Below are 18,244 nucleotides of genomic sequence, written 5' to 3'. Positions count from 1 at the left end.
TCACTGTGTTCCATTTCTGGAGGCAGCTGCACCTGGCAGCAGTATCAGACATGTCTGGTGTTTAACAAGGTGAAGAACTCCAAGAATGTGGGAAAATTGATCCATTTGTCACCAGAGAATTTTCCTACAAAGTAGTAGCAAGTAAAGAACTTTTCAAATGAAATGGCAATTCTGTCCTGGGCGTCTCCCTGCATAGGCTCTGGGTCAAGAAAAATCTATCCAAACCATACAAGAAACAAGCAAACTCCATTTTTTCATAAGGAGAATCCAGCCACCCAGGAACCCAGGCCATCTCACCCCTCCCCCACTGGTTCCCAGCAAAGGTCCTTTATAACCAAGTTTAGTGTTTACTATGGAAGAAACACATTGATTGACCTACCATTTAGAAGAAAGTCCACCAAACATATTGGTGAATGTAGGCTATTAGATATAATCAGAAAGAAACAAACCATAAAACAGAAAGAAAACAGAGGCAAGAAACAAACACACCAGATTTAGTAAGACAAACACCCAGAGAAATCCAGAGGAAAAAGTGAAAAAGAAGATAGCCAATACAACATCTTTAGTAAACTTGGAGATTTGAAACAGTACCTAATTACTGGCCTACTATGAAAGCAACCAAGTAGCCAGCATTCTTGGCAATAAAAAAAGAAGTAGAAGGAGGAGGAGGAGAAGGAGGAAGAGAAGAAAAATTCCTCCAGCATGTGTTAAGGACCCAGGTTCAATTCCCCAGGAACTATGCATTAGGTGGTTCATGTGTCTTGTCTGGAGTTCATTTGCATTGGATCGAGGCTCTAGCATGCCTCTTCTCTGTCAAATAAATCTATAAAAATAAAATATTAAAAAACAGAATGTAAAATAGCTCCAAGTTAGCTGAGCACCCATTCAGAATCTATAAATGAACCCAATTTGGGTTATAGGAAGAGTGCTACCCCCTCTGGCCTCCCTAATGATGGGAGCTCTCTGTGCTTCCTCCTCTTTCCTTCTCTTAATCTAGTAAAGTCCCTCTAAACCTTCAAACTGTTACTTTAGAGCTGGTGAGATGGCACATGCCTTTAATTCTGGCACTTAGGAGGCTGAGGTAGGAGCATTGCTTTGAGATTGAGGCCAGCCTGGGTTACAGAGTGAGTTCTAAGTGAGCCCAGGCTACACTAAGATCCTGCCTCAAAAAGAAAAAAAAAAATAAAAAAAAACAAGAAAGAAAAATAGGGGGCTGGAGAGATGGCTTAGTGGTTAAAGCACTTACCTGCAAAGCCTAAGTACCTAGGTTCAGTTGATTCCCCCAGTTGCCATTTAAGCCAGATGTGCAAGATGTTACATGTGTCTGGAGTTCCTTTTCAGTGGCTAGAAGCCCTGGTGTGCTCATTCTCTCTATCTGCCCCCTCCCCCCACCTCCCAAATAAATAAATAAAATATTTTAAAAATAAAAATAAAAGGTATCAATGCAAATTTTTGCCTGGAAAGATGGCTCAGCAGTTAATAGTGCTCGAGTGCAAAGCTTGACAGCCTGGGTTTGATTCCTCAGTACCCACAAAAACTCAGATGCACAAAGTGGCACATGTGTCTGGAGTTCATTTATAGTGGAAGAGGCCCTGGTGTAGCCATTCTCATTCTCTGTCTTCTTGCAAGACAGTAAATAAAATTATTTTGGGGGCTGGAAAGAGAAATTGTTTAGTGGTTAAGGGGCTTGGCTACAAAGCCAAAGGACCCAGGTTTGATTCCCCAAGAAGACACACATAAGCCAGAGACCATGGTGCACCATTAAAAAAAAAAAAAAGTAGAATAAGTCTCATCCACACTGACATTGATTTTAGAGATGAAGCATTCACGACCTTAAATTAAATGGGCTGGAGAGGTAGTTCAGTGGGTGAAATGCTTGCTCCAGAACCCATGTGGAAAAGCCAGGTATGGCAGTCTATGCCTGTAATCTCAGTACTGGGGAGGCAGGTGCTTGCACTTTCCAGTCAGCCTGTAGGCAACAATTGGTGAACTCCAGGGAAAACGAATGTCTCAAAAGATGTGGACGGCATTCATGAGGACACAGCACTACAGCTTGACCTTTGGGCTCTACAAGCACATGTGTGCCTCCAAACACACGACTGAGAATATGCAATGCATAAACCCCCCAGACACCAATAAACACGAAAAAACTTGACGTCACAAATGAAGATTATGAATGGGATGAAAATTGGTGAGAATGCCTTTAAGAAATAACCAAATAGAACCAGGCAACCAGGCCATCGTTTCAGAAGGAAAAACTGGAGTTAGAAAAATGACTCAAAAAAGAAGTTATGTCCTCTAGAAGAAAGACTTGGTACAATAGGCAGAATGCGTGCATTTCTTGAAGCTATAGTAAGTTTCCCAGACATCCAAGCTACTTCTTCTCAGGAGCATAGTGCAAGCTTGACTTCCCTTAGCCAGGGGGACTGCAAACTGTCATGAGTCCAGGTTCTCCTGGTGCCAGCCGGCTGATTTCTCAGATAGCTCTTGTAAACATATAGCAGCAAGACAGCAGACAAGCTGGCACCAGTCTCTTTTCCCTGAAAACATTGTTCTCCCTCTCACACCGTAACAATGTGGGTACTTGGGAAGATGTTCGTCTCTGAGGTGTTTAGGTTATGACCTTGGCCCAGGAACACTCAGGATCCCAGGTATCCCTAAATGGGTCATTACAGAATGGAAAACCATGTCTCTCTGCCTCTGTTCCTCTGAGGCCTGGACATGTGAGTTTTGCCTCACCTCTAGTAATTCTGTTCTTGAAATTACCCTAGGCAGGATTCCAGCACAATACAGGAGACAGGAAAGGACTCACCAGAAACCTGAACACACTTGTTGCACATTGAGAAGGAAAGGACACAGTGAATGCTTTACAAAGTTATTCATTATTGAAATAGTCTGGAGAAAATATTTTATATTCAATGATAAAAATGAAATTTCTACATTCACATAGTTTGGGGTAGAATATACTAGACAGCCAGTAAATCACATTTTGAATAGGACATAGAAACTTGATAGACCAATTTTAAAATTCAGTTGGAGAGAAATATACATAAGTACTCTTTTTTTTTTTTTTTTTTTTGGTGAAAACATAACCCGATCCAGGCATGGTGGAGCACAGCAGTAATCCTAGCACTGAGGAGGTTGAGGTATGAGAGTCCAGACCAATTTGAGACACATTATGAGACCCAGTCTCCAACCACAACAAATATGAGAATATGATATGTAACATACACTGTGCTTTCTATTCACGTTCTTTACAGGTTTTAAGGACTTTTCCTCCTTAATTTACTTCTGTCACATACAGACTCAGCAACCAAACCTCTGCAGACTTCTATTAGCACAAGATATTATCAAGGTACATGATATGCATGAATTAAAATATAGATATGAAGCCCATTATTTTATGTAAGTAACATACATCAGCTAGAGTATCATTATCTAGTATATGCAGAGAATTTCCAAAATTAAACACCAAAACTGCCATATGTGTCTGCCAATCAACAAATGGGCTAATAATCTGAAAAGACACTTCTCAAAAGAAGAAACACACCTGACAAATATACACTTGCAAAAGTGTTCAACTATCCTTTGCCATTGGGAAAAGGAAAATTGAAATTGCTTTGAGATTCCAGCTCACCTCAGGCAGAATGGGTGGCTAAAATTAAAAAAGGGGGGGGGGCTGGAGGGATGGCCTAGCAGTTAAATCATTTGCCTATAAAGCCAAAGGACCCAGGTTCAATTCCCCAGGGCCCTCTTTTACAATATGCACAAGGGGGAGCACACATCTGGAGTTTGTTTGCAGTGGCTGGATGCCCTAGTGCACCCATTCTCTCTTTCTCTCCCTCTATCTCTGCAAAATAAATAAATAAATAAACAAATAAAATATTTTTAAAAAATAAAGGATAACAAAAATCCCTTACCACTCTGGGAAAAAGAGCTGTAGAGATGGCTTAATGGTTGGGGCACTTGCCTAAGAAGCCTAAGGACCCAGGTTCAATTACCCAGTATCCATGTAAGACAGATGAACAAGGTGGTGTATGCATCTGAAGTTTGTTTGCAGTGGCTAGAGGACCTAGTGGTCCCATTCTCCCTCTCTCTATCAGTCTCTCTCTCACTCTCAAAATAACATAAGTAAAATATTTTAAAATGTTTTTTAAAAAGGCCCGAAACAATGGCTTACCAGTTAAGGCTTGCCTGCAAAGTCTAAGGACCTATGTAAACTAGATACACAATGTGGCACATGTGCCTGGAGTTTGCTTTCAGTGGCTAGAAACTCTGACATACCCATTCTTTCTCTATCTGCCTCTTTCCCTCTCTCACTTTCTCTCAAATTTATACACACACACACACACACACACACACACACACAGTGGGGAAAGAGGATTCCCTATTAACTACCTACTTGTGAGACACTGAACTTGTGTAGCCAGTATAGAAATCAGTATTTAAGTGTTTCAAAATGCTAAAACTAGAATTATCATCTGAGTCAGGTGTACCCCAAGAGCCTAAGTCAGCATACCACAGAGAAACTTGTCCATTCTTGCTCACTGGTGCAACTTTCACGTGAGCTCCAGAATGGAACCAATCTAGATGTCTTCCAGCAGGTAAAGGGATAAAGAAAAGATGATGTACCAGGTATGATGGCACACACCTTTAATCCCAGCACTCGGGAGGCAGAGGTAGGAGGATCACCATGACTTCAAGGCCATTCTGAGACTACATTGTCAACTCCAGGTCAGCATGATAGAGTGAGACTCTACCTCAAAAGACTAAAAAAGAAAAAAAAAAGATGATGTATGTATATAATGGGATTTTAGACACACATAAAGAGAAATGAAAATCATGGGAAGCAAAAAACAAAAATGAAGAAGACCGGGCTGGAGAGATGGCTTAGCGGTTAAGCGCTTGCCTGTGAAGCCTAAGAACCCCGGTTCAAGGCTCGGTTCCCCAGGACCCACGTTAGCCAGATGCACAAGAGGGCGCATGCATCTGGAGTTCCTTTGCAGTGGCTGGATGTCCTGGCGCACCCATTTTTTTTCTCTCTCTCTCTCTCTCTCTATCTCTCTCTCTCTCTCTCTCTCTCTCTTTCTTTCTGTCTGTTGCTCTCAAATAAATAAATAAAAATAAACAAAAAAATTTAAAAAATGAACAAGACCAAAAATGCTGATAAACTGTGTACTTACTTAAAAACACAAGTTGAAAAGAAATCCATTTTAGCCCAAAATTTGTTCTTCTTCTCAGAAAGCTACATGCATTGATCCCTTGCAGTGGAATAATTCAATGTCCAGCCATCTCGCTTTGCTGTGCTATCTCTCAAGAACTAGCCTTTCTTCAGAGCCGCTTCAGGTTATCTGAGGTCACCCACCATTTCTGCTTCAGCTCCTCCCATAGCATTGCCCCCTGTCTCTTTACAGGTCCCATTGTACAGAATGTGTTGTTGAATCATCTTGGCCTAAGCAAATTGGGCAATGAAATGGAAAGAGTGGGTCTTTTACTTTTCAAATTTTCACTCAGAAAAACCATCATTCATACTTCCAGACTTACAAGTGTATGTCTATGCATGATTACAAATAATATATATACATATGCATATATGTATACATATATATACCTACATATGTATGTTTATTTTTTACATCCAGATGTACCATTTCTGCATATACCCTGAGACCTCCACATGTTATTACATAGATGCTTACAAATCCAGGTTCATTGCAGTTCTATTTATAATATTAAGGATGATCCTTTAGATGCCTTCCTGATTGTTTTGTCTCAGGATGCCTACCAATTGGCATAAAATTAGTTAAGAAAGACTAAAAACTTCAAAGAAAGCGCCCATACTCATTTTAAATCCTTACACATTGTTTATATATAAGTTATTATTTTAATTTATGATATTGTTTAACATCCATTTTTAAAGGGTAGGTCTGGGCTGGCAGTTTGTCTGTCTTATCCTCCCTAAAATAGATAGATGTCATTTGCATATGTATAATTTATAGGTATGTTGAACTTTCACTTTTCTTCTGAAATGTATGCCATTTTATGTTTCCAATCCACAGGAATGCATACGTGTATTAGGGAATAATAACATCAGCAATAGAAAAACTATTCAAATTATGCCAAGCATGAGTCTCTTATGAAAACAAGAGGCCACAGATCTGTTTATGTAGCGATTAATATAAGTAAAAAATAAGATTGAAGCTGGGTGTGGTGGCGCATGCCTTTAATCCCAGCACTTGGGAGGCAGAGGTAGAAGGATCACCATGAGTTCAAGGCCACCCTGAGACCACATAGTGAATTCCAGGTCAGCCTAGGCTAGAGTGAGACCTTACCTCAAAAAAAAAAAAAAAAAAAAAAAAAAAGATTGTTTATTTAAGCATCAAGAAATGAAAATTACAAATTGGATGCATGGCAAGCAGTACCTGGACATCAGGTTTTCTATTAGACAAGGAGCTAGTTGAACACTGGCATAAAGCCAGTGAATTCTACATAGTTGAAAAAGAAAATAAAAGCATTGGCTAACATGTTTCCCTGAATTAGTAAAAATAATGCTTATTACTTAAAAATAATTTTATAGCAAAGATAGTGAAGAAAGTAAAATTATACTTATATCATTCAAAACTGTCACTCTGAGCATTAAATTGGGTGGAAATCACAGCATGGTGATATATTTGCAAAACCAAGTAGAAAATTAAGGATTAATGTTCTATTGAAAGATAAAGTAAGTCAATGGAAAAAATTACAAAAATCCCCTCATTAAATGATCTTGTTGGTTGTCGCATAAGGGCAATGGTAGAATTCTGAATACAGGTACATCACTGGCTCTGCTCCTGGGCCATATGCAATTCAAAGAGAAAGTCTTATTTAATTTTTGATCTATTACTAAAATCCCAAACCTCTGAGGAGAGATGCTTCATTTACTTTTCAAGTGTTTCTGTGCCATTCTTTAGCTGGAAAGGAGGGCATGAGTATCAGTCATGATGTAGAATCAGCAATACATGCAGCAAGAAAGGGCATCGTGTGCAGAGATGCTGAACGCATACCGATCCACACAGAACTCTATTCACACATAATACGTTGTACTCAAATTAGACTCCCAGATCATGATACAGCAATGAAAGAAATAGCCACCATCATAAATATACCAAAGGGTGTTCTTTCAGAATGCCAAGGGAAGAAACTTACAATCATAATTTCCCATATGAACTTTATTGTGCTTCAAAGTGAAAGTGGTTCAAATAAAAGTAATGAAATGCAGAAGAAAATGATGCCTTCATGAATCATCCCAGCATTCAAAGCTAGATCACATCTATAATTTTACATGTCTTGCTCAAGAAGTATAGATTAGTGTCTAAATATATAATTGCTGGAAAATTCCAAGTATTTTCCTCATTCTTTATTATTTTTGAAAGCAAGAAATTGGCGATACATTATTAAACTAGCTTCCAAATGACACTACAGAACAGGAAAGCTCCTGAGTGCTGAATCCTTCCAGAAAAGACTGTAAATCCATCCTACATAATCCTTCCAGGGAACTCTTCAGTCTTTCAGCTTTTCATGGAAACACCCACCTTTTCCATCTATTAAGGAGCCCTGAGAGTAGGTGCTAGTCCATTGAGAACCCAACTACCCAAAAGTGCATGACAGAGACACCACATTTTCAGTGGCTTTCTCCTTCGTAGGGAGCCACAGTTGCAAATTAACACTCTTTCATGTAGAGGAAGTAAAATTTTACAAGTGCAAATGGAACCTGATTCATTTACCCAAACTCTCTATCACCCAAACAAAACATAATGGGGAGATTGCTCAACGGTTAAATACAATTGCTTCCAAAGCCTGTAGGTCAGGGTTCAAATCCCTGGCACCTATATAAAGTCAGATGCACATGAATCTGTGTGTTTGCAGTGGCAAGATCTAGCATGTCCTTTCTCTCTCTCTCCTTGCAAATAAATAAAACTATAAAATATAGAACACAATGCACTTATTTCTCTGATCACTGTTTTCATATGACATTTTCATTTTATTTTGTTGTTTAAAATTAATTATTAGAGATAAAAGGAAAGAAAATGAGAGAAAGAATAGGTACACCAAAGCCTCTAACCACTGCAAATAAACTCCAGATGCATGTGCCACCATGTGCATCTGGCTTACGTAGGATTTAGAGAATTGAACCTGGCTCCTTAGGCATTGCAGGCAGTCACCTTAGTCACTAAGCCATCTCTCCAGCCCTCATTTATTTTTGTTTAAATTTGTTTTTACTTATAGAAATAGGAGAGGGAGAGAAAGAGAGAGAAAGCTGTTCACCCTTAGGAAATAGGTAAAACTATTGAAATGTGTGCTTGTGTTTACATCCTGAACTTAGTAACATTGTACTAATTCATTTTTTTTAAATATACTTAAAGTTTTAGGTCAGTGTGTTTTAAGAACACACTATGAAATTAGAAAGGAATACATGAATGCTGAACATATAGATTTAGCCCTTTCCCTTCTTTGATGCAACTTAACACTTTTTCATGTAGCGGAAATAAAGACAGTATGTAAAGTAAGGAAAGAACCCTGATAACTAGTCACTGTTCACAATTCAAGAGGGAAAATATGGTACCCTCAGAGCTTTGAACAGATAGTCAATTTCTTCCTAGAAAGGGCTTTAGGATAGCAAGTCAAAGGTACAAAAACTACTCAAAGTACCAGATGACAAGTAGATAATCCAAATATAAGAAAAAATCCAATATTTATGCCAAAGGGGTGCCCTTCTATCACCCATTGATTATTAATATTTTTTTAGAGGTCTATAGGGTTTAGACTCTTCCAATGAGACACATAGATATAGGTAAATCCTAAACTGTGACTCGGTTCCATGGACTCTCTCAAATATCATTTGGCATTCTAACTCTGTAATGTCTCCTTGTGCTTTGTTTCTAGTTAGATTGCCCTTGAAATGTAAAGCAAATGCTTTCCTGAAGATGTCACATAAATACACTTAATGCACAGATCCCCACATTAAAAAAATCTCTACCCTGAACACCTTGTGTTACAAAGAAATCTAAGGGGATAGGAGTCATCTGTTTGGATTACGAATGTGGAGTTTCATACATTACTACAAAACCTATTTCAAGAGTTCTTGACTCTACGGAAGCCCCTTATCCTGAAGGACAACAATCCCCTAGAAAGTGTCAGGGAGTCTCAAGGGATTGCATCCTATTTCCTCAGGAACCCATTGATGCTTCTATTGCTGCTGCTGCTGCTACTGCAGCTGGGCCTACTCACTCAAGGCTGTGGCGGCCACTGTTGGCCATGGCTCTGACCCCAAGTGTACCTGACATTTTAGAGTCATCTGGGAAACTTTCCCAAATCTCCATGCCCAGGCTACAATTCTTTGTCAATAAATTCAGAACGTTTAGCTATGTAGTGTAAAACAGGCATCAGGACTTGAAGATTCCAGAGAATTGTAAAGGCAGTGCAGGGGCTGGAAGGATGGCTTAGGGATTAAGGCGCTTGTCTGCAAAGCCAAAGTACTCAGCTTCAATTCCCCTATCTGCATAAGCCAGATGCACAAGGTGGTGCATGTGTATGGAGTTTGCAGTGGTTAGTGATCCTGGCACTCTCTCCCTCTCTTTCTCTCTCTCTCACTCTCTCTTTCTCTCTCTCAAATAAATAAAAAAGGCAATGCAATTTGGATCCTACTGACTTTCACCAAGACGTACCAGCTATGCAGCCTTCATAGTGATATCAGGGAGTAAATGAAATGGAAATGATTCCCCCACCTTTCCTTTTATAACTGTCTTTAGCTTTAATAGTTTATTCTTTAATGCAATCCCCACACATTTTTTTTCCTAGCTTTTCTATTGTCAAAGGCTCAAAGCTTGCCCACATTTTTTATGAATCTCAATAACTGGGTTTTGATTTAATTCTATCAATGGGAGGCATTGGCCAATGATGAGACAACAGAAAAAAAAAATTACTTTTTGCTTCTCAACCTTGGGCAGCTCCTGTTATGTTAGCAGTGAGACATGCAGTGCCAAGGGAATTAACAGTTCCTGGCTTCCTGCTCAGTAGTTGAAGTGACATTCTAGATGACATGATGATCCCCTGTTGAGTTTGGTCAATGTCAGTTTCTTTTCTTGTGTCTCAGTATAAGCAGCCGTAGCAGCTTCCTGTATTACCTTGCCTTCTCTCTAAGGACCCCACTTCCTTTCCAATAATGTAGAACTATTCGTCTCTGTTAAATCTTCCTGACACACTTCTACTGATTTCTGACTGGATAACTAGACACCAGTTGGTATTATAGGAGATGCTGAAGCTCTGCTGTTGGAGTTCCTCTATTCTGTGGTCAGCTTCACGTTGCTGGCAAAAAAAAAAAAAAAAAAAAAAAAAAAATCCCTGCCAAGAGCAGCTTGTGGGAGGAAAAGGTTTATTTTGGCTTACAGACAGGAGGGGAAACTCCATGACGGCATCCCAAAATGATGGCATGAGCAGAGGGTGAACACCACCTCCTGGACAACATCAGGTGGACAACAGCAGCAGGAGACTGTGCCAAACACTGGCAAGGGGAAGCTGGCTATAATACCCATCAACCCACCTCCAACAATACACTGCCTCCACGAGCTTCCAATTCCAAAATTTTCACCAGCTGGGGACCTAGCATTCAGAACACATAAGTTTATGAGGAACACCTGAATCAGACCGCCACACTATGCCGTTATGAGCAACTTGTGAAATAATTTTTTATGTTTTTTTTTTTTAGAATGTTCCTTTTGTCCATCATGTGTTGTCCTATTATTTCCAAGAACAGATCCTTGTTAGTAAGCACCCCTTCTCTGTAATCAGGATCCTTCTAATAACTAACAATGGCTCGACTGCCTCAAGCTGATCGCAAAAGTCTCATTCTATTATATGGCTTAGGATTTCTTCTAACAGACCCTCTGAGCCTCTGTTTCTAGCCTACCAGGAGTTCCACACTCACTATCACTTTATAGAACACATCTTAACCTCACCATTGCTCACAAAAGTAAGAAGAAAGATGTGACTCCATTATATTGTATCATTTCTCCACTTTTATCCAGTTTACACCATCTCTCCTTTTTGAAGAGCACTAATTCTCAAATGTTACTATATGCATCAGTGGCTTTAGGAGTAATTAAAATGCACATTCCTTGGCTAAAGTTCTCCCACCTACCCAGTAACTGCACTGCCTCAGAGTTTATGCTTATAACAAACAACTAAAGATTCTGATGGGGGAGCTGTTTATAGCAGTACTGCTCACACTGCTAGCCTGACAACCAGCTCTGGGGATATACTGTGACAGACACTGCCGTCAAGGAAAACACAATGAAATAGAAATTCAAAGTCTACAGAGAACTTGAAACTGAATCATATTGCTTACAGGTCTCCATGGCCAAGGACTCATTTTGAAAAAGAGGGTGGGACACAATGTAAAGGACAAAGAGTGGGTAGGAATATTCTGAGGCAGAGACCCTCCTCTACAGACTGACTAAGGCCCTAAAAATCCCACAGTAAATACAACCAAACTAAGGAGGATCCTCAAGGAAATTGGGACAAGAGGAGAAGGAATATTAGAATCTAATATTTGAAAAAAAAAGAATATAATGTTTGTAAAAATAAATAAAATTTTTAAAAAAGAATTACTGCCCCAGGTGCCGGGAGATGACTCAATGTTAAGGGACTTGCTTTCAAAGCATTCCAGCCTGGGCTTAATGGCCCAGCCACCCTTGAAAAGCTCGACGCTAAAAGTGTCATATCTAGTGTTCTGTTTGCATTGGCAAGATGTCTTCATGTGCCCATATACATGCAAATTAATTAATTTTTAAAGTAGAATGGCTGTGCCAATGGATAGTTTTAGCTTAGTCTTTCCCTTTGACATGACTTATTTTAAACAGTTGATTGTCATTTTGTAGAAAAATACAGAATGAAAACTTTTGTTTTATCAAATACCGCGTCTTTTTGGAAAAGCTCTGTAGCAACATAAGGGATGTGGAGATGGAGGTGCCTGAAATGTCGAGGAGACAGCTACAGAGCCAGAATCAACTCATATGATGTCTGTGTGTAGAAAGGTTGCTCCCTCTGGATAAACATATTTTCTTTAAATATTTAAAAGTATGTTTTATTTATTTATTTGGGAGAGAGAGAGAGTGGTGGATGGGTGCTCCAGCATATCCAGCCACTGCAAACAAACTCCAGACACGTGTGCCCCTTGTACATCTGGCTTACATGGGTCCTGGGAAATAAAACCTGTGTCCTTTGGCTTCACAGGCAAACACCTTAATCACTAAGCAATCTCTAGCCATAAATATTATTTATTTAAGAGAGAGGGCAGGGATTAGACAGAGAAAAAGACAGAGACAAAACACAAAAACATATGGGCATGCCAAAGCTTCTTGCCACTGCAAATAACCCCTGGGTGCATGTCCCACTTTGTGCATCTGCTTTACATGGGTACTTGGGAATTGAACCTGGATGTCAGGTTGTACAAGCAAACATCTGCAACCACTAAGCCATCTCTTCAGCCTTAAACTAGTTTCTTTTTTTTTTTTTTTAAATGAATGTGGGTATACTGTCTAGGTGGATATAATCCACAGAGATACTTCTGGCATAATGAGTTTTCTTTGTGAGAAAGATGAGTATTTTTCTTCCTATAGTAGGACACTGTCACGAAGGCACATCACAGGCAGTGGAGAAGTTTCTACCTCAGCTCACATATAGCCTATGTTTGCCAGACACCTTTGTTCTTCACCATCATAACCTGGGCATCCTGAGTAAGGAGGAAATACCTGGAATCCAGAGGTGGGAATTCACTGGGAAGAGATGACAGGTCTTTTGAGCAGGAAGAGGAGGTGCGACCCCTGACCACATGGAGAGAATAGCAAGTAAAATGTCCACTGAGACCACGGGCATTGTTGAGTGTGGAAAGACCACCAGATTCACACCATTATGGAACCACTAACAGAGTCTCTTAGTTGCTTTGCTCACTTCTAGCACCTATGGAAACCTGGCTAGTAAATACCATCAGGAATATATTTTAACTGCAGAAAAAAATAACCTGACTAGAAATTACTTCCTCCATTCTGGTTTTAAAAACCCAAATGTATAGATTTGTTGATCCATATTTTTCCTATATGTTTCTGACTTACATGTTTTTTAACCCTTTTCACCTTTTTGTGATCAAAATAATCACCAATTTAATGTTTACTCATTTCAGTACTTTTGATGTATATCCTGCTAATTGTTTCTTTTATATTTTTATTTATTCAGTTGAGAGAGGGAGAGAGATGTTATGCATGCCCCAATGCTTGCCACTACAAGCACACTCCAAATGCATGGGTCTCTTTGACTTTACATGGGTACTGGGAACAAAAGGGAATCAAACCTGGACCAGCAAAGTTTGTAAGCAAGTGCCTTTAGCTGCTGAGCTATCTATCTAACGCCCTCTGTTGTGTTTTTAATTTTCCCTTTTTCTATATGTACATAACTTTAACTCTATAATCTAAATTTTAAAGCTTAGTTTTTCTATGCTAAATATATTTTTTCTGCCATGTTATCTTTCTTTCATACTGATCACCTTCTCTTTTAAAGTATGTATTTTCTTTAATTTTTTTTGTTTATTTTTATTTATTTATTTTCGAGTGACAGACAGAGAGGGAAAGAGTCAGATAGAGAGAGAGAGAGAGAGAGAGAGAGAGAGAGAGAGAGAGAGAAAGACAGAATGGGTTCGCCAGGGCCTCCAGCCACTGCAAACACACTACAGATGCCTGTGCCCCCTTGTGCATCTGGCTAAAATGGGTCCTGGGGAAATGAGCCACAAACCCAACTCACCAGGTCCTCAATTGTTCCTCAGGGAATATTTGCCAGTGTCTGTAGAAAGTTATAGTTGTGGTAACTGGGAATGTGTATGGGGTGCTGGGGTTGTTGTTGGCACTCTCTTGGGGGTAGTAATACTGCTAAACATCTCACGCTTCATAGGACATAGAATTTGCAGTCTGCACAGCCATGTGTTATCTTGTCCCAAATATGAATACTGCCAAGGTGAAGACATGTTGGTCCAGAGAATCACAGACTGGCTAGCCCATGATTTTCCTCAGGATGCTTCTCACTTTGTTGGAATGTACACTTCTGAGTGGAGGGTGAGAGGATGGAATTTGGAAGCACAGACCTGGGAACAGTAATAATAGCTCTTCACCTGGAAAAAAATTAGAAAAATGAAAAAGCTTAAGTCCCCACTTCCATTTACTGAATAAATATTCACAGTGTTGGGGAAAACTACCCTTGTGGAGTCAGCAGTCTAAAAGGTTAAGAGTATCGAGACACACAAGCAATCACACTTTTCATATGTGGTTGACAGTAGCCAAAGGGAAAGAAATGGAGAAAAACAACAAAAAGTGCTGTGTTTACATACTAAAGGAGGGAGTTAGAAAAAAGAAAAAAAATCTATTGTTATATTGTGTCACAAATAAAGTTAGACGTATTCCAGCTTCTAGAGAGTGTGAAAGACTACGGTGTATGTGTGAAGAATTATCACATCCCCAGAGATCTACCAGTGGAGCACAATTCTCCGCTATGTCCCTCTGGAGAGCAAAGCTCTAGGTACCATGTTCATTTGGATGCCTTCTGATCATCCCGCAAGATCCCTTGAGCCAAGAAATCTGCCTCCTTTGGCACTGGTCTTTGTAGCACAGTTTGCCTAGCACCTCTAATGGATTTTCCAGAAAATACTATGAAAACAAAATAGGTGTCAAATGAATGAATTCAATAAATACTATATAGATGATAAATGGATTGATAGGCATGCACACCTTGATATAGTCTCTGGGAGAAAACTTAGTCCCAATAATAACTATGGGAGGAAATTTAGCTTCAAAAGTCTTACAAACCAATTTGGGAGACTGCAGAATAATATTGCTCTAGATTATAATAATAGCTAAGTCTCTCTGAAATAAATAAAAAATAAAAAATAAAAAACCCGTACAGGTAGATAACATTTCTGGGATGTTGAACAACCATGATGAGTGGAATTCCATAAAATGAATATGTACCTAGTCTTTCTCTAAGATTCTTTTATTATGTATCAGAGAAAGAGGCAGAGGGAGAGAGAGAGAGAGAGAGATAGAAAGAATGGGTGCACCAGGGCCTCCAGCCACTGCAAGTGAAATCCAGACGCATGTGCCCCCTTGTGCATCTGGCTAACATGGGTTCCGGGGATTCAAACATGGGTTCTTTGACTTTGCAGGTGAATGCCTTAACCACTAAGCTACCTCTCCAGCCCTTTCACTAAGTTTTAAAGTGCATTAGTCTATTCATAGTCACAGTTTCATCTATGTGCTAGTAAGAAAGGCTGCTTCTCTGTCCTGTCACATGGTTGAACCTGGCCAACCCTACAGGCTCTGTATCACTAGTTCTTCAAGAAGCTCCTGGAATGCACAAGATTCACAAGACTTAACCCCCAAGTTATCTAATTAGTAACAATGGCTAGGGAGAGGATACTGTCCAGCAAGCCTATTTGCTTGCTGGTTCTTCCAAGAACTAAGTCATATTGATTTCATGAGCCATCATTCCTGCTAAGGTTGGCTTTTTGGTTATGTATCTGCCTTTGAGTCATACAAGCTCCTATACGTACCTCTCCATCCATAATTCTGTAGGTAACACTAATCAACACTAGTTCACTAAGGTAGACTTGGGTGGAATTATTTCTTTAGTCTGTTGGTGGTACCCTAACTAGAATGACTAAGTATGGAAAAGTTATGCAATTTATGTAACAATACTGTTTAAAATTACCCTTTGGGGTAAGATAGGAGGTGGTGAAAATACTTTTCAGGCTAGAGAGATGGCTTAGTGATTAAGGTGCTTGCCTGCAAAGCCAAAGAGTACAGGTTCTATTCCTCAGGACTCACATAAGCTAGATGCACAAGGTGACTCATGCATGTAGAGTTTGATTGCAGCAGCTGGTGGCCCTGGTGCACCCATTCTCTCTTTCTCCCTCCCTCCCTCCCTCTCTCTGTCTTTCTCCCTATTTCTCTTTCTCAAATAAATAAAAATATAAAATATTTAAAAAAAATTTTTGGTTTATTTTTAATTATTTATTTGAGAGCAACAGACACAGAGAGAGAAAGAGGCAGAGAGAGAGAGAATGGGCATGCCAGGGCTTCCAGCCACTGCAAATGAGCTCCAGACACGTGCACCCCCTTGTGCATCTGGCTAACGTGGGTCCTGGGGAATTAAGCCTTAAATTGGGGTCCCTAGGCTTCACAGGCAAGCGCTTAACCTCTAAGCCATCTCTCCAGCCCAAAAATATAAAAAATTTTTACAGAGATCTTTTTAAACATACTTTTTTACTTGGTAAACCACTTCAGAAAACAAGTAAGTTTTCTTTGGAATTTTGAATTCTGATTCTAGGATCCAAGGTTTATAGATAGCCATATGCCTTTAGTCATTAGCCTTAACTTTAAATTTCAAAAATAAGTTGCATCTACTAGTGAGATGAATGGCTATAAATCCAGTAGGGAGATAATAAAGCTGGGCGTACAGCTTAGTGGTAGATCATTTGTATAATATCCAAATGTACTCTGTGTCTAAGAGCATGAGACAACCACCCTCACACACTGATAAATAACCATTGTGTTGGGAAAAGATATATGACTGAAAGAGAAAAGATTCAATAACCAAGTCTTGGGTTGTATGAGAATAATAAAATTGTATGATGAATAATTCTGTGTGAAAACTCTATAAGCAGTTCTGGGGCACCTGTCAGAGTAAGGACAAGTGAGGACGTAAAACCAGCCGAATGATTCTGCCTTCTTGAATGCAGAAGAAGTGTCTCTCCACATTGCATTTAAGTTCCTTGAGGGCACAGCAAATAAGCGTGTTCCTTTCCTTTGATGTGCACATCTATAGCTGTGTGATTCCACTTTGGCCTTGGGACAGATGGCCACGGAACTATCCTAGGCATTAATAGGGATCCCTTTGAGAGCTCAGCCTAGCTTCCCTTCGCAGTTCTCTACCTGACGGTCTCGAGATGCCTGGCTACCATCCATCTTCACCATCTGAGATGCACTCACAGTCTTGCCTTTTCCTCCCTTTTTCATAGTGTGGGGCAGCCTGGATGTACCATGAGCCATACGTTCTCTGTGGGGTGTCTAGAATCCTTATAAGGTACAAGTTTAATTCAGAGAAGGAAGGAAGGCAATGAACAATGGATCAACAACAGCACAGGGTTTGTTGCCGGTAAGCACCTGAGGAGGGTGCCCTGTAATGGAGGATCTAGAGCCCACATTATGCCCAGAGACTGGCATAGGTATGAGATTTTTGGAGGAAGTGAGGTGATGGGAAAGTTTTGCAGCTAGCGCCTATCCCACTAGAGGAGGAAATAGGAGTGGCTGCTAAGGATCCCTTTAGGAGGAAAGAAGTCAAGGGTGAAGGGTTTCAGTTTAGGGACAAAGAACTAGATACTTTCGTTCTGGGGGTTTTCCATTACAAGATGGAGGCCCTAGATCTCAGTCCATACAGTGAACATTAGTTACGTTAGCACAACAACAACCAAATCTAACAACTTGTCAGCTAGTTAGTTGGCAAAAAAAAAAAAAAGCTTTCTCTCTCTCTCTCTCTCTCTCTCTCTCTCTCTCCCTCCCTCCTTCGTTTCTTTCTGACTAATTCTCTTTACAAAGCAGAAATTGATGAATACAGCATTTGACTCAGAGTTGAGGATTGGAGGATGGAATAGGAAAACTTCTTCTGTGGAAATCTAAAGTATTAAACGTGGCTTGGTAAGAAAAAAACAATAGGGGAGTGGTCCACAATGTGTGTTTGGGTAAGTTTTGGCATTCCATACCTTCTACAGTATGCCAACATAGCAGTCTTCCTATTAAGTTCACCTTTACCTCGATGTAGAGCCCTTGCAGTATGAACATCACAGTCCACCTGGACTGGCTTTCCTTGAGGCCAGTTGAGCATCGTCCACCTAGGATTGCTTGTCATGCAAAGCCTCCGCTTCTCTCTTTTGAAGTAAAGCTCCAACTTCAGGGTTAATCTTATGGCTTACTATAAAAGGAAACTTAAGAAGTGTTGTTTTAAGATTTTAATGATAAAAGAGGGATAGAATCTCAGACATGACTAATATGTGATTGAAATTTGAAAGCATTGCTTTCTTGCAGTCAAATTTCTAGTGCTGTGAAAAAAAAGCACTGGTTTTTTTTTTCTTTATTGTTTTCTCTGTTGTTTTTCCTTTTCTGTTTCTGGA

General features: G+C 39.8%; 1 pseudogene; it reads right to left on the bottom strand.

Moving 5' to 3' along the window:
* The window catches only part of LOC101595847, a 47,840-nt pseudogene extending 29,882 nt beyond the window's left edge, over positions 1-17,958 (bottom strand).
* Positions 17,959-18,244: the final 286 nt, after the last annotated feature.

This window comes from Jaculus jaculus, chromosome 10 (genome assembly GCF_020740685.1).
Source record: "Jaculus jaculus isolate mJacJac1 chromosome 10, mJacJac1.mat.Y.cur, whole genome shotgun sequence".
Lineage (NCBI taxonomy): Eukaryota > Metazoa > Chordata > Mammalia > Rodentia > Dipodidae > Jaculus > Jaculus jaculus.
The sequence above is the reverse complement of the archived record's forward strand: the minus strand, read 5'-3'. Positions and strand labels throughout refer to the sequence as shown.